Source organism: Manis pentadactyla, chromosome 14, assembly GCF_030020395.1.
Source record: "Manis pentadactyla isolate mManPen7 chromosome 14, mManPen7.hap1, whole genome shotgun sequence".
NCBI classification, from domain to species: domain Eukaryota; kingdom Metazoa; phylum Chordata; class Mammalia; order Pholidota; family Manidae; genus Manis; species Manis pentadactyla.
The window spans coordinates 68,960,026-68,981,303 of record NC_080032.1 but is presented as its reverse complement, the minus strand read 5'-3'; the positions used below and the strand labels follow the sequence as shown (position 1 = coordinate 68,981,303).

Below are 21,278 nucleotides of genomic sequence, written 5' to 3'. Positions count from 1 at the left end.
CAGTCATGCTGATAGTGATAGCTTGTGTTCTTTTGTCTCTGCTTTTAGTTGGTAAGAGAACCTCTGGCTTATCTTTCCTTTTTCCTTTAAAACCCTTTCCTCAACTGTTCCTGGGGGCCCTCGAGGCAGTGGCAGACCTCATGAATTTTCACCCACCCAAACCCAGCTCTTACATACAGTCCGCTATCTTCCTTCTCTGCTTAGATCTCTCACTAATGTCTACGATTCTCTTAATGCCAAAGAAGCCCCATTTAGGTCCCAGATGTTCCTGCAGCAGCTCTGTTGTTCACTCTATTAACAGCTCCCATCAAGGCTGCTGTTTCCCTGCACCTTCCAGGCGGGCCATAGGATCTGGGGCACTCCTGCTACCGTCCAGTGGTGAAGGTGGATGCGTTTTCAGATGAAGATTTCCATAGGATTCAGTTTTAAGTCATGAGGCCTCGTCCACAGGCCTTTAAGAGGCACCATGCTGAACACCAAGCTGTTTTTGTTATTGGGCAAAGCCTGCGTGCTTGGACTCTTTTCCTTTATTATTGATGATTTCACAGGCATTTCTCTGTGCCTCATGTAGATTTCAGGAGTGTCCACCCCAGCAGACTGCATGCTGGGATTGCTGATAATTGCAGAATTGCACAGGAGAGAATACGCTAAATAACATGTGCATGGATGGCAGGGTTTAAAGCAGAGCAGGATCATGTAGAATAAACAGCAGAATGAAGAGATCCCTAGTGTGTATTTCAGTGTGATTTCCTGCTGTTCAGCACTTTACATGAGCAGAGCAGGTAATGAACACTAAATACATGCTTATTAAATTAATAGTGAGGCAGAAATAACCATCTGACAGGGATGGTGGGACTGAATCACTGCTGAAAATGAGCCAGAAGGCCAGAAATATGAGACAGAGGTAATAAATAAAATTATAAGAGAATGAACACTTGGAAAGAAGAGAGCAGTAACAGATATCTAGCCACAAGTTTGTGAGTATATGTGTGGAACCTGTTTATACCTACTGTTTAACTAGTATTCTATCTAGTATGTGCTTAGGAGTTTTTATGGCTGAGCATTGATATTTCAAGGGTTTTCTTTATCCTAGAAGTTTTAAAAATGCATTTGTTTGAACTGCTCGATAAAATGGGAGAGTAAACTTTTGTCTTGCCCTCTTTGTTATATTTTATTTTTTAAAAAATCCCTAGGTCCTAGGTTATAACTTCTATCACTCTAGAAGTTTCTTGACAATAATGAAATTTCTAAACAGTTCTGTATCAGAATGCAATCTAGCCATACGCTAGCGTGTAGCAGGAATTACAAAACGAGAAAGCCACAGTCTCCGTCCTCAAGCAGATTTTGAGTGCTTGGGGAAGCAGAGGAGGAGATTTCATAATATGAAGCTCAGATAAGTTCATGTGGCTTTTATTGATCATGTATGACACAAAGGATGAAAAGAACAGTTTACTGATGAGCCTTCATCCTTTTTAAAACTGAGGCCAAATTCATATAACATGAAATTCACCACTAACGATTTTACAGTGTACTCTTCAGTGACATTTTCAAAGAGCTCCGAAGGATATCAAAATTAGTAGGGAAGACTATACTACATGGGAGAACTGAAGCGCCGCAGTCTCTAAACCCTGCACATCTCATTGCACTCAAATTTTTTCTGTTCTAATGGGTACCCCTTTCTGCTCGGTTTGCTATCAATGCTGAACAGACCGGTCACCTATGTGAGTTATCTACGACCTATATATTTTTTTAACAGAACTTGTATGAGGTGTTAGATCTTACCTGGAATTCTTTCAGCTGCACCCTCCTATGACTGTAAATTCCCTGTGTGCAGGTAAAGTAACTAGCTTGTCCACTGCTCTCCTTAGAGGAGAGCCCAGTACAGAGATTTTAAAAGCATATGCTAACGATTGATTACCTACTCCTGAGAGTTTCATTTCCACTTGCTCCTTATCAATTCCCTCATGTCCCACATGGCAGTGGTCCGTATTATCTGGTATACCCAGCAAAAGCTTGGGGCGGCGCCTGTCCCTGGAGACACTACCAGTCAGCTGAATGGCAAATTCCGAGACCATTTTGAGCACAACGAAGGCGGGGCTATTAGAGACGGACGGGAGGTGGCGCTGTTGCGCTTCATCAGGATTTTCCATTTCCACTTGGACCGACGTCTCCAAGATACCCGATCGCCAGGCAATCACCAGAGAAGGAAATCAGCAAGTGAACCAGCAACGAAGTCCAGCTTTGACGGTTTCAGCAGAGATTTCCCGCTGGCTAGCTTGCGGTGAGTCCCGGAAACCCCCGCGCCCGCAGACTTCCCTTTGCGGGGAGCCCGCCCCAGCTCCATCCTTCGCGGCAGCGCCGCCCCACGGTGGGAAGGAGAGCCTGAAAAGCTTTTCCTTGAGGCGGGCGCCCCTCGCCGTGCCCAAACCCGTCACTTTCTCGTTTTAACTGCATGTGCGAATTGCATCTGAAACCAGCGCGCGGAGGAGGGACACGGTAGTGCACGGGGGTGGGAGGGACCGGGGTGCGAGGGGGGGCGGTGATGTAGCTAAGGGTGGCCTCCGGCGTTTGGGAAGAAAAGGAGGGAGAGGCCGAGAGTGGAGAGGCGGCGAGCGGCTGCGGGTATTTTATGGCAACAAAGAATGATGGCCAGGGCAATGACTATTTCTTTGGAAAATGTATCTTGTGGGTTTTGGTTCCTGTGTTTTCATGACAAGAGGCTAAACTTGCCTCAGCCTTCTTGGTGCAGAGGGGGGCAGCCGGAAAGCCTAGTGGTGGGGGGCCCCTGTGCCTCCCTGAAGAGGGGCAGTCAGGGCAGGGGAGGAGGCAACAGCAGGGCTCAGGAACTGCTTGTCACGGGACCGTGCGGTCGTTCAGACTGCGGTCTGGGGCTCGCTGCCCCAGCTTCAGCCTCCTCATCCCGTAATGCATGAATAATAATGTAACTACTAGGTGTCACTGTGAAATTTGAGGTAGTGTCTGACGCGCTGCTCCTTGTTGACTGTCTGTTTTCTTCTTAATTTGTCTTCCTCTCGTCTCTCCTTCCTATCAGTCCCTCAGCCTCATCCCGGTCTTGTCTCCTTTCTTTCCCCTTCATTTGTGTGACTGTGGCCTCCTTGTGTTACCAGGCCTGTGCCCGTGCGAGTCTCCCACACAAGGCCCCCCAAGCTTTCTTCCCACTTAGAGTCACCAGCAGTCAGGGCAGTAAAGCCGCTGAGCTCCTGTAACGTGCAGCACACACACTGAAATGCCCTGGGAACAGGGCTTCGTGCTGTCGGCCTGGTTTGCTGTCCTCTGCCGTCCCCACAGCCGGCTGGGGCCATCCAGGGCTTTCAGTGACACGGGGCAAAGGGCAGGCGAGCCTCGGGGGTGTTGCAGGTCTGCTTCCAGACCATTGCAGTAAAGCGCATATTGCCATAAACTGATTCAAATGAGTGTTTTGGTTTCCCAGCGCATGTATAAATTATGTAACACTCTGCTATAGCCTACTAAGTGTGCAATAGCATTAATCTAAAAAAGTGTTCCTACCTTGATGAAAAAAGTTTGTCAAAAAATGCTGTCGTACGAACTTTCAGCAGATTGTAATCACTGATCACAGATCACCGCAACAAATGCCATAATGAAAAAGTTTGAAATATTGTGAGAATTACCAAAATGTGACCTAGAGATACAAAGTGAGCAAGTGCTGTTGGAAAAAGGGGGCTGATAGACTTGCTCGACACAGGGTTGCCTCAAACCTTCAATTTGTAGAAAAGGCAATGACAGAGAAACTGCTATGAAACAAGGCACACCTGTTACTGCCTCAGTGACAATCACATACCCCTTCCTCAGGGCCTTCAGCACTGTGTTAGTTTCCCAGGGCTGCAGTAACAAAGTAGCACAAACTGATTGGCTTCAACAACAGAAATTTATTGTGCCACGGTTCTGGAGGGTCGGGCTCTGACATGGAAGTGCTGGCAGGGTTCTAACTGAGGGCTGTGAGAGGAGGGGCTTCCCCAGGCCTCTTCTTCTGGCTTGTTGTTCATAGGACATCCTCCTTGCAAATGTTCTGTCTTCAGATTTCCCCTTTTGAGGACACCAGTCTTACTGGATTGGGGCCCACCTTAATGACCTCATTTTACCTTGAATATGTCTGTAAGACCCTCTTTCTAATAAGGTTACAGTCAGAGGTACGGGAAGCTAGGACTTAAATGGATGAGTTTGCGGGTGGCACACTTGAACCCATAACAATGACCAGTTCTCTAGCTGTGCACAGCCCCAGCGTTAGTAGAGCACCATATTGATTTCAGTTGTCTTCTGCAGAAACTTCATTTTTTCCACCTTTCCCACCCTCTCACAAACAGCTCCTAGAAGCACGTGTTCCAAACTTCTACAGGGAGTTATGTGATTCTGCAGCTCTATTTTGTTTACATCTAAGTGTGTTCCCTTCCTATTGCTGCTGTAACAAAATCACCACGAACTTTGTAAAACAACACAAATTTTTATCTTATGCTTCTGCAGGTCAAAAGTCCAAAATGGGCAGGCAGGTCTGCTTTCCTTCTGGATGGTCTAGGGGAAAAACTTTTTGTTTTTTGTCTTTTCCAGCTTCTGGAAGCTGCCTGCATTCCTCAGCACGATTCTTCCGCTGTCTTGAGAGCCCGGCCAGGTCTTCCTCACGTCCTGCATGCTGACCCTGACGCTTCTGCCTCCTTTCACATTTCAGGATCCTTGTGATTACATTGGACTCGCTGGATGATCCAGAATAATCTCCCTATTTTAAGGTCAGTTGAGGAATTCCATCTACAATCTTACTTCCCCTTTGCTATTCTAATACTGTTGAAAACTAAGATATTCAAATTCCAGAGATTTGGACATGGACATCTTTGGGGAGGGGGGCCAGGGGGCATTATCTGCCTGCCACACTGCACTTTCAATGACTTTCTTTATTAGGCTTATTGTCCTATTTTCACTCTGAGGGTTCATTGTTCTACTATGCATAGCAAAGAACTTTATAATCTCTTTGCAGAGAACAGCAGGATCTTACTAATGAAATAACTAAAAATGTTTCCCCATTGGGCAGAAATCTGGGTTCCATGTTATTTCTTATGTACCATGGTACAAAACTCATATGTTTAGCATTAGTTGAATCCTTTATACCCAATTAATTTGTGGAAATCATTTTTCTATAAAAATTTCTTTCAGATCCAATGCTATTTTTATAGGTGAAGTTAGCGATTTATTCACTGAGCAAGCATATGAGTCCTGAGACATGCCAGACACTGGTCTAGGTGCTGGGGGTACAGCGATGAAGAAAACAGCCAAGGTCCCTGCTTTCTTATTGTCATGAAGATGTTATGCTTTCCTTTCTAGCTCTGTCACTTCATGTTTGCCCTTCCCACGAGCTCGGGTTTAGCTGGTGTCAGTTCCCTAACACATCTCTGACTTCAGAGGTGGTTGCTGCTGGGTGCCTACTTCTGGGCAGTGCTAATGAAGGGCCTAAAGATGCTGCCTATGCCCTCAGGAAAATTACCCTCTGGTTGGGAAAAAATAGATAATGTCTGGCAAGTTGGTGGAGTACCGACCGAATAATTAGGTTGGGTATTCCATGCTCTATATTAACTTCTCCTTTCTTGGACACAGTTTCTAGCCAGGAGACATGAAAGTAGATGGGAAGGGACGTAAACAAAGGAAAAGCTAATTGCACAGACATCGGTGTAGAGAAGAGGGTCCTGTCCTGAGTCCAGGGAACTGAGGCTGTATTAAGCTCTGGCACTCTTTTCCTTGTGAGCAAAAACAAAGCACTTTCCTTAGTGTCCATAGCTGCTTTCTTTTTCTTTTTCTCTTTTAGAAAATGAAGGCTGGAAGTGGACTTGGAAATTTCAGGAGGTTCTTCCAGGTTTAAAAGGTGAGTGTTTTGTTTTCAAATTGCTCACAATTTCTCTTGAGTTTCCTAACCAGAATAATAATAAGTAAGAGTTCAGCTGGGGAAACAGTCACATCCGGACAAGGAAAGGAAAATGAGGATGGCGTGAAAGGGTGCCTATCCATCCCTTGACTTCAGTCTCTTTTCCTGAAGTTTCTCTCACCTCCTCAACCTCAGCTCAGGGGCCTCCACTCCTTTCCCCTTCCTACAACTCCTACAACTCCAGCCTGATTGCACAGTGTGGATGCAACTATGCGGAGCTGGGAATGCCATTTCCTAAGGGCGAGTTTTCAGGGACCAGCGCCTCCTGATGCTTAGGCTTTCTCTAACCTTTATCAACCCCACTGTGTCCCAACTTCCAAGTATCTATCATTTGCCCCTGACTCAATCTGTTTCCGCATTTATAATGTAAGTGTTCTTGGCTTGCAGTAGCCAGTTATCAGCTCAACCAATTCTTAATAGTTGCCATGATCAAAGAAATTTGAAGGCAAGGATTGCATTTTTCAGACCTACAGTTTCACACTTTTATGGACTAAATTACCAGTGAGAATTGTAAGTGAAAAGGAAACTTGTTTTAATTGTTCCTTCTACAGTTGTTAAAATCTTGTAGCCTCAGCCCCTTCTTTATATATTTAGCAGTGGTTCTTAAAATTGTCAGTTAACAAAATACATACAAATAAAATGCTATTTCTAGAACACTGATCTAAATTAAGATTATCATATGTGTATAATTCTAGGCTATGTTAGAAGTCTAAGAACAAATTATAACAGATGGTAAAGGTTAAGAAAAAAACTGTGTTTCAAAAAGGACATTGTGGCCATAGGAAAATATCAACAATATGCATATAATACTGATATTTTCAGCCAGTTAGCTTTCTGGAGAAAGCTTGAAAATGATTAGCTTTCATCTTATAATCAGTTTTGAATGATTTAACCAAACATACCATACTACTGGGTAAATGCAGGGTAGGGGTTGAATAACTTCAGGAGACACCATTTATGCCATGTTCATAACATGCTATCAATGGACAGAGGAAACATATTGGCCAAAGATAATAACGAATTTAGCGAAGATGACCTAAGCACTTTTTTTTTTCTGACAGTAATCAGCTGTCAGGACCAATCGTATGTCAAAGCCACCCCTATTTTGTGTCATTAGGATCAACTTCTCTGAAGTCTCCCTTAAGTCAGATGGGGCTGGTGTGGCCCAGACAGGGCTCCTGCTGACCCTGGCCTAGTGCTCTCTGACACCCCTTCAGCTGGGCCCGACTTTAGTGCTCCCTCTGGCCGGAGGCCCAGGCAGCAGGAAAGGTCTTGTTTATCTGAGTAGGAGAAGTAACAGGCCTGGCTTCTGGTTCAAGGAAGAAGGAGCGGGGCTAAGGGAATGTTGAAAACCTCCCTTGACTGCCTTTTTTCCATGAGATTTATGGGCAGATTCTACATATCTAGCCAGTCTGATCTGAACTGCCCTGCCTCCTGCCTCTGTGGTCTTTCCCTGTACGTCTCAGTGCCTGAGCCCTTTAACATTCCTTAGGGCTGATACCCTAGTATGAGTCAAAATGAGTTCTGGTAGAAGAAGAGGAAAGAAGTAGAATATTTACTAGAATATTCTTTAAGCCCTGCAGTGCCAGGAATGAAAATACAAGTGGCATGTGAGGTCTCTAGTCTTCAACCTTGGGCAGGGATGGGGTAGAGTTCCAGAGGCTAGTCCAGAAACATGTTACAGCCTAAGGGCCTGGCAGGCAGAAGAATCGATGAACGCGTGCACACATGATGAATTCCAAGAACCAGGATCTTCCTCCTTACCCGCATTCCTAACAACTGAAAGGAAGGAGCGACACACAGCAGCAATTCACCGGAGAATTCCGCTTTATTGGGGAAAGGTGCTGGGTTATATAGGAAGGGGCATGGGGTGATTGAGGTGTCACTTCTACGGGGCTGGTGGCTATTGGCTAGGTGCTGGGAGTGGGAGGGGGGCGAGGGGTGATTGGGCTTCAGGTGGCGCCGGCGGGAACCGAGGACCCGGAAGAAAAGCAGGAAGTTCGCCATCTTATGGGTGGGGGCCCTTCAACAACACTTAACTGAATTCAAGGAGGCCAAATATTCAGTCAGCCTTGGGAATGGTGGGCAGCGTAGTGAAAGGGCACCAGAGGGAGGCTCATGACACGCAATGCCAGTCTTAGCTTAAGGGCTCAGTAACTGTTGGAAGATCCCTAAATTCTGTGCCTCGGTTTCCTCACCAGTAAGTAATGGAGGGTAGGGTTTTTTGTTGTTGTTGCTTTCAAAGGGCTATTCTGGTTGTGCAGACTTAGAATTCCATGGGATTTGTGGAGCATGTGTTGGATTTCATAGTGTGCTTGTCAGGCAGAATAGAAATGGAAGGCAGGGTTGCTATGTTATTGTTACTTTAGCAGGAGGTGTGACTGCAGTGGCACAGAAGGTGTGTAGTGACTTCCCTTACAGTGTGGGGACAAGGTGGCTTTTGACTCTGAGAGTTGAACCCGCTGTGTTTGCATCCCTTCTTGAAGCAGCTCCTGTAACGCCAAGTGCCCTGGCATTCACTCCCTGTCTTTCTTGACCTCAGCCATGGCCCACTCTTAGGATGGTCTAATCATGGATTCATGACCAGGAGGTCCCTCATCTGATCAGATATGATTGATTTTCTGACCCTAGGCAAGTCACCTGTCACTTAAATCTTAGTGTCAACATGCAATATGAAGTGTTAAAACAGCCATGGATTATTCTGAAGTGGCTCTTAAATAGTAGTGAAGGTAACTTTGAAGAGTATTCCAATTTTTCCAGGGTTGGGAAAAAGAGAAATGTGGATAAACCAAATGTTTTTATAATTATCCATAAAGCACCTCCTGTTCACTATCACCACATTTATCTACATCTGCTCTTCTTTGGCTGATATTAAAATGGATTATTTTTAATTCACTGAGTTAACATTGGTAAATAGACCAGTTGACCTTAAAAATAAAAGTATGAACTTAGGTTATCTATACACAGATGGTCAATAAAGATTTGATAACAGCAAGGCCACAGATCATGGGTATATAGGTATTCAGATAATGGGTGAGATAAACTGCCTATAGAAATAAGTTCATTGAACCCTGGAATGGAACTCTCTGTGCTAGATAGAAATCCCTCTATCTTCATACCTGAGTTATGAGATTTAACAGTGATATTGGGGGCTACACCTTTGTGGCTTTTATTTAAACCTCTATCAAACATATTTTGGGTGCCCAGGGAATAGTGGTCTCTGTAGGTTAGATATGTAGATGCAGATGTGATTCTTTGGGAACCTTCTCTAGCTCTATCAGTTCATGGTGACCCGAGAAATTTAGACCAATTCAGGGCTGTCAAAGCAAATAAACTGGATCTGACACAGAGCTACAGAAGGTGGTTCTCTATAGTCTGTGTACTTAATTCAGATATGAGAAGGATCGGTAGTGGCCTTATATTGTGCCAGGGTACTAGACATAGATAGCATGGCTAGCCAGCCTTTGGGATGCATGTATGGTCTAACCTGTTCTAGAACTGATTTTCTTAGAGACAGAAGAACATTCTGTGTTCATACACAAACCCTGGTTTAACTTTTAGAGGCCATGGAAATGTAAGTGTTATCAACAGCAAATGAGACTTGTACACTGAAAACTACAGTATATCATTGAAAGAAATTAAAGAAGATCTGAAGTGAAAAGACATCTTATATTCTTGGGTAGGAAGACTTAATATTGTTAAGGTGGCAATATTACCCAAATTGATTTATATACTCGATGTAATCACTACTAAAATTCCTCCCCTTTTTTTATAGAAATGGGCAAACTGATTCTAAAATTTATATAGGAACATAAGGGACTTAGAATATCCAAAAGAATCAAAATGAGAATACAGTTGGAGGGCTCATATTTAATGATTTTAAAACTTACTACAAAGTTATAGTAATTAAGATTGTGTGCTATTGGCATAAGGATAGACATATTGACTAATAGAACTGAGAGTCCTGAAATAAACCCATATCCTATGGGGATTTGATTTACAACAGGGTGTCAGAAGGATTTATTGGAAAAAGAGTCCTTTTAACAAATTATGCTGGAACAACGGAATAGCCACATAAAAAAGATAAAGTAGAACCCCTACCTCATAGCATTTGCAGAACTTAACTCAAAATGGATCAAAGACATAAATGTAGGAACTAAAACTATAAAGTTCTAGGAAAAAAACCATAGGTGTAGGTCTTCATAATCTTGGGTTAGGCAATGGTTTCTTAGATATGACACCAAAAGCACAAGCAACCAGGGGGAAAAAAAGATAAATTGCACTTCATCAAAATTAGAAATCATGGGGCTGCAAAGAACTCTATCAAAAGTGAAAAGACAACACACAAAATGGGAGAAAATATTCAAATCATATATCAAACAGGGTTTAGTGTCCATTATATACTTAGAACTCAACTATAAAAAGACAAATAGCAATTTAAAAAAATGAGCAAAGGATTTGAATGGACATTTCTCCAAAGAAGACATACAGATGGTCAAAGAGCATGTGAAAAGATGCTCAATATTATCTGTCATCAGGGAAATGCAAATCAAAACCACAATGAGATACTATGCTACATCAGGGAGGCTATAATAAAAAAGACAAGACAGCAAGTGTTGGTGAGAATTAGTAATGGATGTGGTAAAACTGGACTCCTTATAAGTGGCTGGTGAGAATGTAAAATGGTACAGTCACTTTGGAAAAGAGTTGGCAGTTCCTCAAAATTTAAACAGTTACCATATGACCCAGAAATTCCATTCCTAGGTATATACTCAAGGGAAATGAAAACATATGTCCACACAAACACTTGTCTGTGAATGTTCATAGCAGCATTATTCATAATAGTGCAAAACTGGCAACTGTCCAAATGTCTGTTAACTGACAAATGGATAAACAAAGAGTGGTATAACTATACAATGAAATATTATTCAGCCACAAAAAAGAAATGTAGTACTGATTACTGCTACAACATGGATAGGATGGTTACTTTTACATGTCAACTTGATTGGGCTAAGGGATGTCCAGATGGCTAGTAAATTATTTTTCTGGGTATGTCTGTGTGGATATTTCTGGAAAAGATTAGCATTTCAGTCAGTAGACAGCACAGAAGATCTGTCCTCACCAGTGTAGGTGAGCGTCATCCAATCTATTGAGGGCCTGAATAGAACAAACAGGTGAGGGAAGGGCAAATTCTCTCTCTTTTCTTAACTGGGATGTCCATCTTTTCCTGCCCTGTGACATTGAAGCTCCTGGTTCTCTGGCCTTTAGACTCTTGGACTTGTACCAGTGGCCCCCATTCCTCAGGCCTTCAGTCTCAGACTGAATTATACCATTGGCATTCCTGGTTCCCCAGTTTACAGATGGCAGGTTGTGGGACTTCTTGGGCTCTAAAACTTCATGAGACAATTCCTGTAATAAGTCTCATCTCATCTCTCTTTCTCTCTCTGTAGCTCATGTCCATCTCCATCTCCATCTCTGTCATCTCTATCTCTATCTCTGTCTATCTCATCATTTATCTCTATCTCCTACTGGTTCTGAATGAACCTTAAAAACATGCTAAGTGAAAGAAATCTTACACAAAGACCACAAATTGTGTGATTCAATTTATATGAAATGTCCAAAATAGGCAAATCCATAGACAAAAAAAGATTAGTGATTGCCAGGGGCTGGGGGGCAGGGGAGTGGGCATTGGGCAATGACTGCTATTGGTACTGGTTACTTTTGGGAGATGATAAAAATATTCTAAAGTTAGACAGCAGTGATGGTTGTACGACTCTGAGAATATTCTAAAAAACACTGAATTGTGCACCTTAAAAGGGTGAATTTTATGGTATGTGAATTATACTTCAATCAAAAAATCAAAAGCAATATTTAAGGCAATTCTAATTTTGCAAAGAAACAACAGGTTTTCAAGAATTTACTAGGGAAGAGTATAATAGAATGTAAGAACACAGGTTCTAAAGACGCATGGCCTGGTTGGAGCTCTAAATCCCAGCTTGCTAGCTGTGTTATCTGGAGAGAGTTAGTTCACCCTTCTATGACCCAGTTTCTTTATCTCTATGGAAAGTGCTTGGAACAGAGCCTTACACCTGGTGAGCACTCTATAAATGTTTGTCATTTTAACCATACACCATAAAACATACTAGGCAATAATGAGAAGCAAAAACCACTATCAAGGAAGCTGTGCTGAGCATAAATGTCAGTTAAGGAGGAGCACAGCAGGGCAGAGTACAAAGCTAATTGCTTCCCTGGTTTATTGTCTGAACTCTGATCCACGCTGACTTGTGGAAAGAGACTGCATTTAGTGGAAAAGGAGGGAGAGATCATGTAGGTCCAGGATAAAATAACTAAATTTAACCATACCTGGATCCTGGGAAAAAGTCCAAAAATTTGTTAGGGAGACACACAGAAGAGAAAATGAGACCAAGAGATGATGAGCAGTATTTAATATATTAATTGTTCAATTATCTATTAAATTGAAATGAAGTTTCAATTGTTCAATTGAAATAAAGATTAGGCAAAAATGTTTAGGGTTTTCCTTTGGAATTTAAACACTAAACTCAGAATTTTGTTCCGTCCTGTGTTTACTGGGTTCTTGTTCTCTCTCTCATTTCAGAAAGTAAGATCAAACAGGGCTCTTAAACAAAGATTAACTTTAAACCAAGATCGTTAAAGTTCATGTCACTGCTACATCTTTATTCCCAGGACAAATCAAGAAGCCAGGAAGGTGGCAGGTGTTTCGAGCAACATTCACATCTCTTTGCTTTAAACTGTTTTCTGCACCTTTGTAGGGGTGTGCTTACAATTCTGGATTTTTCTGTAGATCTCACTTTTTCTGTCCACATACAGCAAGTATAGATTCTACTAGATGGACCAGATTACATACCCATTTTGAGGGAATGATATAAGCTATTAAATACTTTACTTAAAGGGAGATAGAAAAACTGTTGTCTGGTTTTACACTTCTGAATTCTCTTCTCCTATGTAAATACATTTTATTTTATATATTCTTGGCTTCATCATAGTTCTGCTTTCTTAGATACTCCTCATTGGATGTCAGTTAGTAATTTCAATGCCTTGTACTTTTACTCTTTATAAATTTCATGATGTTTTACAGATAACCATCTGATAAAGAGATGTTAAATGATCTGCTAAGGTCACACGAAGCTGCTGACCTCATGCCACCACTGAGATCACATGACTCCTTTGCCTTTATTAGGAGAGGATCCTTCCCTTTAGTTGTACATTTCTTCTGGAACTTTCTATTGAGAAATCATGTAGGTGCGGAAAATATGATGAATTCCAAGGGAGAAGGCTGCTGAAGCCAAAGTGAAGGTTAATGCCTCATTATTCTGGAGTCCACAGTGGTATAGAAATAACATTATTTAAATTTCATCTGATCTTAGATTATTCCCCAAAGTATCACCTGTCTTCTGATGCCTTAACCTTTGTAGCCCTAAAAATTATTAGTCGTGATAACTGAGAGGACAAAAAGTCTGATCAACAAATGACAGGGCAATGAGTAGAGGTGGCTCGAAATTCTCTGAAATATCAAAGCCTTAGCAACAGCTTAACAGGTCCCCAAATCGTTTACCATCTCTCTCTTCTTAGTCACCTTTTTTCTCTTTATCTGTTTCTTTGAAATCTTAAGAAAGATTATTTTCAGGAACCATTTACTATCTTAGTCTTAGAAATTAAGAGAAAAAGAGTAAACTCCTTTTTATGCATAATTTCTGAATGACAAAACAGCGTAGGAATCAAATGACCTCATGCCATCACTCATGACCACCATGCCCACACCTCACCCTGCTCCCAACCCCACCATGTCCGCATCCACGTACACACACTGGTTCTTTAACTGCGGGAGGCAGAGATACTTCAGAAGAGATAGCAGTGGGCACGTGGCTGGGGTGGAGAGGAACATGATAATTCTGCCTCTGAAATACTTTTATTCTAAAACTTTTAACTCCTTTCATATATTTTCTCATTTTCCCATCAGAGTGCCTCTTATTAGGTAGTGTAAGGATTCTGAGCCATTATTTTACAGATTAGGAATTAAAACCCAAAGAAGTGATGAAACTTGCCCAATATGACAGAGAGAGAGAGAGAGAGAATATTAAAACATGGCTGCCAATTTAGAACCTTACCTTTTAAATTAGAGCTGATGTATTTCCTCTATATTAATTAAGAAGGACAATAAAGAGGATTAAGGCTGAGTTCCCAAACTTGACTGCTTATTGGAATTAACATCTGGAGCTTTAAACAAATTCCTGTACCAGGTTCCCATTCCCGGAGAGTCTGATTTGGACTTAATTGATGGGTCCTGGGCATTGAGACTTACAAAACTCCTCAGGAGGAACCACACGGGCTTATATTTTGAGAGTTAGCCCATGGAATGAAGTCTAAAATCAGCCACCTTCACTTTTATTGTAAGCATATGATATTTTAAATTCAAAAACTATGAAGCAATTTAGCAAAATATAACAAGACAGTTGAAAATGTAAGATTATAAAAAGCGAATGCTTTCCAGAAGGATAGTGAGAAAATCATACTAGAAGCCTAGGTGAGATTTATTTGAAGTATATGCTAAACTTAGATCTCAGGAAATAATTCCCTTGCCCCTGTGTTGATCTACAGAAACAGGGGTATTCCACTTATGGTATTAGGATATCAGTGCTGCGTAGAATAAAGGTCTTATCCAAAAGGAGAGATCATTTGAAGACGTCATAATTTTAATAATGATAATAGTAATTATTATAGAGTTATTTTTATTCCTATAATTATCATAGGAAAAATTAATAACAGCTGCTCTTTACAATATGTGGTAGACATTGTTGTAAGTATCATTTAATTCTTACAATGACCTTGAGTTAGACAGTCGTAGATGAAAAAACAGGTTTGGGAGAGATTAAGTGATTTCCTCAAGCGTACACAGGCGATCAGTAACAAAACCAAGTTAATGGATCTCAGAAATGCGCTGGGCTATGCTTCTGAAACTTGTAACAAAAATTGGAAGTGAGCTGAAGCCTAGGAATATGCCTCACTGGCTTTTTTCATGGAAGATATAAAGGACCATAAGGAAAGAAGTGTTGGAAAACTGACCTTTCTCCTGGGTACCAGTTCAGAGCAGGGAGTAAAGGAAGATGGCAGATGGCTGAGGAGGGGCTTGCTGTTGGGCTTCTGTGTGGCTATATTCAGATAAAAAGTAGGCTATAGTAAAATTGCAAGCTCCTACTTAGGAAAATACACACCCACACCCCACCCTGCCCCCAACCCCGCCATGTCCGCATCCACGTACACATACTGGTTCTGCGTTTTTTTGCTTACTGAATTTGTTTTCCAACTATTCTCTTTTAACGTTTAGCAAATCTCTTAGCCCTTTGATCATACTGTACCTGTGTACAGGCTTTGAAGGAAAGCCACACTCTTGAGACCATTGTGGTGGGATGGTCGTAATCAAAACTGGAGAAGTTCAAGGAGAAGGTAATACTCAGGAACACTAAATTGGAATCCTTGGTCTGAAAGTAATTATGTTACACAAATGAACTCTTGCTAGAAGAGGCACTTGTAACTACTACAGTGGAAGAACACGTTTACAGTCTTATTAATTCTCACTAGATTCCTCTAAGTGGTCATGACTATCTCAGTGTATAGATTAGAAAATCAAGGCTTTACAAGGCCGAGATAAATCCATCCCACATCTCTGATGCTGACCCTGTGTTCATTTTACTATCCCATAGTTTGATGGAGATGACATATCAGCCTTGACCCTGGCAGTTCCAACTTGGTGCTCTCCCAGGTAGGAAAGATAATGCCTGAAGCAAGAAACGAGCAACGGCTTGTTAAACCCCAGGTCCTCCCCGTAATGTTAGGCCACCAGGCCCCTCTTTGAAACCACAAGTTTTGAGTTAGTGATTCTAGTTCGTCGTGCATTCTGATCACTAGCTCTCTAATAAGATTTTCTCCCTTTGGTCTTCTCTGTCACCCTCAGCCAATTTTCTTCTTTTTGTATTTCTGCTTTCAAGTTTTTCTGTCTTCCAGGCTTTCCTCCTTCCATTTTCTTATTATAAAATAATTAAGGCTTAATTCAGACAACCTGGAAAATAAACAGTAGAGGGGAAAAAAATCATTCTTTCAGTCACCATTGTAACATTCTAAGGGTTCTTTCCTGGGTTTCTCATGAATAGGTGTTTTTTCCCCTAAGCTATACAGTTGTGTTCTTTCTCTCTTTATTCATATTTTTAAATCTGCTTTCACCACTTTATTTATAACATAATATATTCCCCGATTATTAAAAATTTTAGTGAAAATAAAATCACTATATTACAGTATTACATTATACAGCTAATGTAATTTGGTTGCCCTCTTTGTATTAGTTAGGGTTCTTCAGAGCAATAGAACTAACAAGATGTGTAGATATGTACATCTATCTGTCTGCCTATCTCTCTATCATCTGTCATCTACAGAGATTTATTTTAAGGAATGTGTGGATGCTTGGCAAGTCCAAAATCTTCAGAGTAGGCCAGCTGGCAGGAGACCCAGGGAAGAGTTGAGTTTGAGTCCAAAGTTTGTAATTTGCTGACAGAAAATTCCTCTTCTTCTGGAGAGGTCAGTCTTTTTAAAAATTCTCATTAAGACCTTCAATTGATTGAATGAAGGGGCAGCCTTATTCTGGAGAGGAATCTGTTTTATTCAGTGTTCACTGGCTTTAATGTTAATCTCATTTTTAAATTCCTTCACAGAAACATCTAGAATAATGTTTGACCAAATATCTTGGTACTATGGCCTAGTCAAGTTGACACATAAAATTAACCATCACACACTTCTTGATGAAAATTTAAGCTTATTTTTGTTCTTAAATTTTTTATTGCAGATGTTTCAAATATACAAAAGCTGAAAAAATAGGAAGGTAGGATGACTACCCATGTGCTAATCGCCCAAATCCAACAATTTTCAACACATGGCCAATCTTGTTCCATTTAGATCTCCACTCACTTCTACTTTTCCAATTAGTAGGATTATTTTAAAACAAATGCATCTTTCTGTTTCAAAAGAGATAAATAATAGCACAATAAAATGTGTATGTGTGTTCAGAAACAGCTTCCATTTAAAAAAACCCTTTTATGATTGACTCCTGGGAATGAAATTACTGGGTCAAAATTGTGAATGCCCTTGAATCTTTATTTACAGATTGGTATATTTGTTTCCATAAATGTAAAAATTTAGATTTCCTGTGAAGGTGTAAGAGTGGGCCTTTTTCACAGGGCTCTTTCGAGAAATTCTCTCTTTCAATGTTTTTCTTAAATGGATAGGCAAAAAGAAAATTTGCCTTGTTTTAATTTTAATGTGTATTATTTAATGACTGCAATTAAATTGGACATCTTTAATCTTACTACACCTTGCTTCCACATTTGTTAAACATTTTGGTTTGTGAATTGGTTTTCTTTTGTTTTGCACTTTCCACGACCATTTATTTATTGACATCTTAGAAATTTTCTCATTTAGTACAAATATCTGTGTTTTTATTCATAGATTGGTTGAGCTTTCCATTGTGATTTTTTTTTCTATTGGAAGGAATCCTTTCTTTTAAACTTAACAAGTTCTTATCACTGTAATATAACTTATACCATTATTTTTTTGTTTCTTAAAATATATAGTCATTTTTCCAACTAAAATTTATTTTTACATATGGATGAAGCAAGGATCTAAATTATTTTTGCCAACTGAGAAATCCATAATATGTTTATCATTCATAATCTATACCATGCATGATCAATCTCAGTAGTTCTCAACCCTATAGTTTAGTATCTCCTGGAAAGCATTGCCTTTTTCAAGGTGAAATTATAATCTATGGCAATCATAATTGTCTTCATCTCTTCCAGAATGAGGGGTGAGCCCCAGCATTGGTTTTTTTTTTCAAAGCTCCCTAAAGGATTCTAATGTACAGCCAAGTCTGAGAATCTGCTTATTTTGTTTCATGTTGACTTCTTTAGATTAAATATGTATTTTATTTCTGGGATATTCACGTGTTATATTAATCTCTCTGTGTTTCAGTGTCATTGTGTGTGTAAATGTGTGTATGTATATGTGTGTGTATACATGTGTGTTAGGCTTTGTGATATACTCAGGTGTAGAACTCAGCCCTCTCCCCCAAACTTTGCTTTGTTTTGTTTTTAGAATGAGAAATTCCTACATGTTGAGATATCACTCAGTCCCTTCCTTATCTTGGAGCCCTAAGTGTTCAGACAAATCAACTCTGCAAGACCTCCCTGGACTCACCTTAGTCCTCTCATTCATAGTTAAACATCTTAGAAAAGCTACCTAAACACATTTTTTCTCCCTATCCTCACCTTCGATTTATTTCCTGAACCCACCCGCTCTCTGGCTGTGCCTCTGCCCTACAGCTGCTCTTTCTATGACCTTGAGTGTCATGTCTCCATTTTGCCTGTATCCGCCAGCGGCTTTTTCCTTTTGCATCCTGTATGCCAGCTTTAGGGCCAGTTCTCTGAGCAAGTGATTTGGGATAAGCTAGCTAGGTTGTAGAGGCAGAACGCTCGGTACAGGTGGACAGTTCAATTACAGAACCAAAGGTAGGCAAGCAGAAGCCTCTTGGATTTTAGTGTTGTGAGCAGAACAAAGGCGAGAGGGCCAGGGTTTGTGGGTAGATATAGTAGAGAAGGGATGAGTGATGGCTGGTATTCAGGCACTAGGCAGCAGGGGTGTTTACCGGGGGGTTCTTTTCATTCATAGCAGGACCTCAGTAGCCAGAGTACAGAGCAGAGTTCTCATCACATGAGAAAAGATTGATGTAGGCAGAGAGGACATGAGACATTGTCCACCCACAAGACCGGGGGGATAGGGTTGCAGATCTGACAGTACTTGGACACTGAACATGAACAACACACACACCTTGTGAAAATGGAGCAAGACTGTGTCTTCTCATGGCAGCTCATGTGGTGAGAAGAACAGAGAGAAGGGAGCTAAAACCATTCATCTCCTCGCTGCCTCCTTCAAGGTTGGTTTAGGACCTGGGAGAAAATTCAGCCAGCAGTTAGGTAGGACCCATGGAACCAGCTTGAAGGAGAAATTTAGGGACCGAAAGTTAGTTAATTAACTAGTTAATTAATATATCACCATTTAGCATTCTGTGAACCTTAATTCACAGCTTTGTGCTCCTTGGTACATCTTGTTTAAATCTCCTTCCCTCAGTTGACTGTCATATTCAGAGACCTCCAAGCAGGTGTAATACTCAGGCTGTCACACCACACCTAGTTGATATATGAAAAGTTTTAAACCCACATTAACTTTATGAATATTTTAACCCCTTCCTTCACACACAAGACTAAGTATACTTAGATCCACAAATATCGTACTTTGATAAAAGATTTTGTGTTTGTTATATTCTGTGATATATACTTACCTGATTGGTGCAGCCATGTGACTTCCTCCCAACCTGGTGAGTTTGGGAGGTGAGGTAGTTTACAGAAACGGTCCCATTTCATGTTCAACAGACTTGGGAGGCTGATATTATTATCTCCACTTTACAGATGGAAAAACAGAGGCTCAGAAAGTTAGAATAACTGATGCACACTCACGGTGAATGCTGCAGCTGAGATTCAAATACAAGCTGGCCCCAAAGCTCCTTTATTCCCACCAGCCCAGAGGAAATTACAGGCAACATTGAGATAGGAATAAAAGCCTGTGAGATTCTGGGATGGCCATGACGTGGGGAGGAAGATGCAGGTCACAGGAAGCCTTCAGGATCTGAGAAGGGGAAGGTGGAATAACTGATTGAGGGGACTTGCTGGATGGCCTGCCCCTTTTCTGATGTGATTCATTTCCTGCTGCACTATGTCCTCACTGCCCTCACGAAAGGAACAGGTGTCCTGGTCCCTACAGTGGGAAGAGAAGGAATGGCGAGGTCAGGTGATATGCCTGTGGATGTTTGATGAATCACCTCCCAGGACGAGAATTTCAGACCTCTGATTCTGTTATCACAGCACCAGGTCAGGGCTGACTCTCCTTCCCCAACTCCCAGACTGCCCAGCTCTGAACCTGCTGACCTCCTCCTAAGGAAGGAATCTGCTGTTTGCTCCTGGATGTTATGCATTCCCAGAGGTGTCTTTTTCATCTTGCCAGGGGCTTGTTATTGTTTACCTGGAATTACCTTCTCTGTGGAGAATCGTTTAGGGACACACCCAGAGTGACACATCACTGAGGCAAACGGCAACTGAGCTGACTTCCTCATTGCGAAATCTCCTGTCCATCCGTCTCTCTGCCTGTGTCTGGGGCTCATTTATCAGAGAATGAGAAAGTGTGTGTGTGTGTGTGTGTGTGTGTGTGTGTGTGTGTGTGTGTGTGTGTGTCTGTTCCTGTAATCTTTCGCAGACTTCTTCCTTCTATCCTGCTCAGCCAGGGACCTCCTCTGCCAGAAGGCAAGATGCTGGAATAGACTGGAGGAGTAGCCAAACGAAACAGATCTCACGAATGGGGGGAAACTGCCAAAAGATTTTTTAAAGTACCAGGAGTACCCCCTTAGAAGGAAAAGCCGATCAAAGAGGGGGACCCATCCATGGAAATGCAATGTGCCTGTCAGCAGTAGGAACCAGGTGTTTGAAAGAAGCCCCAGGCACGTGCAGGCATCTCCTGGTGTGTTAATCAGGTAGGAGAAAGGAGACCCGGATAGATCAGAGGCAATGCTGGGCTTGGAGCCGGGTGGTGGTAGTGTGTTTTGGGCTTTTCTCTCTTATTCATAACTCTTATTCTGGGCTGGGGAAATTCTCATTCATTGGTAATCCCAAGAAGAGAAAATAATCAGTGGGAGAACATCTCATTTAAGGTATATTATTTCTGGGCTCTTGAAGTTTGAATGTGGTAGATGGAGGGGTTAAGGAAACAGAAGCAGGAAAAATAGAATGATAGTTACAATAAAAAGAAAAGGCCTTGAATTTGTAGAGCACCTCAAGGGAAAATGAAAAACAGAATGACAACTATAATTAAAAAAGTGTTAAATCTGTATAACACCTGTCAACTGAAATCAACATGATTGTTGCATTTAATAAAACGTTTATTCAGTGTCTTCCTGAGGACTGTGGCCCTGGAGCAGCCCATCAGTATGTTCTGGTAAATTGCTCCAAAGCCCCTTTGTTTGGGAACATCTTAAATACCTTTTTTTTTTTTCACAACGGGGATGGGTGCAGGGAAGAGGTTATGTCAATCTAAAGAGGTTATGTAACGTAAGTGTCTAAAGGAACAGACAAGGAATATTCTGATGTTGTCTATGTGTGAGAGAAGGTGGCAATCAGGCTGGCTAATTCTTCTCCTGAAGGACATG

At 41.4% G+C, this 21,278-nt stretch overlaps 1 protein-coding gene across 10 annotated transcripts in view; it reads left to right on the top strand.

Moving 5' to 3' along the window:
* The first annotated feature begins 2,049 nt into the window (after positions 1 to 2,049).
* Positions 2,050 to 21,278, top strand: part of STYK1 (serine/threonine/tyrosine kinase 1) — a 38,831-nt gene continuing 19,602 nt past the window's right edge. For 3 of the 10 annotated variants that reach the window (XM_057491508.1, XM_057491507.1, XM_036909863.2), the window contains exons 1-4: positions 2,051 to 2,281; positions 4,585 to 4,760; positions 5,828 to 5,884; positions 15,685 to 15,743. The gene's annotated coding sequence lies outside the window, so the exon portion shown is untranslated. Of the gene's footprint in view, positions 2,497 to 4,584; positions 4,761 to 5,827; positions 5,885 to 15,684; positions 15,744 to 19,483; positions 20,607 to 21,278 lie in introns of those variants that run through there. The other 7 variants (XM_057491510.1, XM_057491506.1, XM_036909868.2 and 4 more) reach the window with 7 other exon arrangements.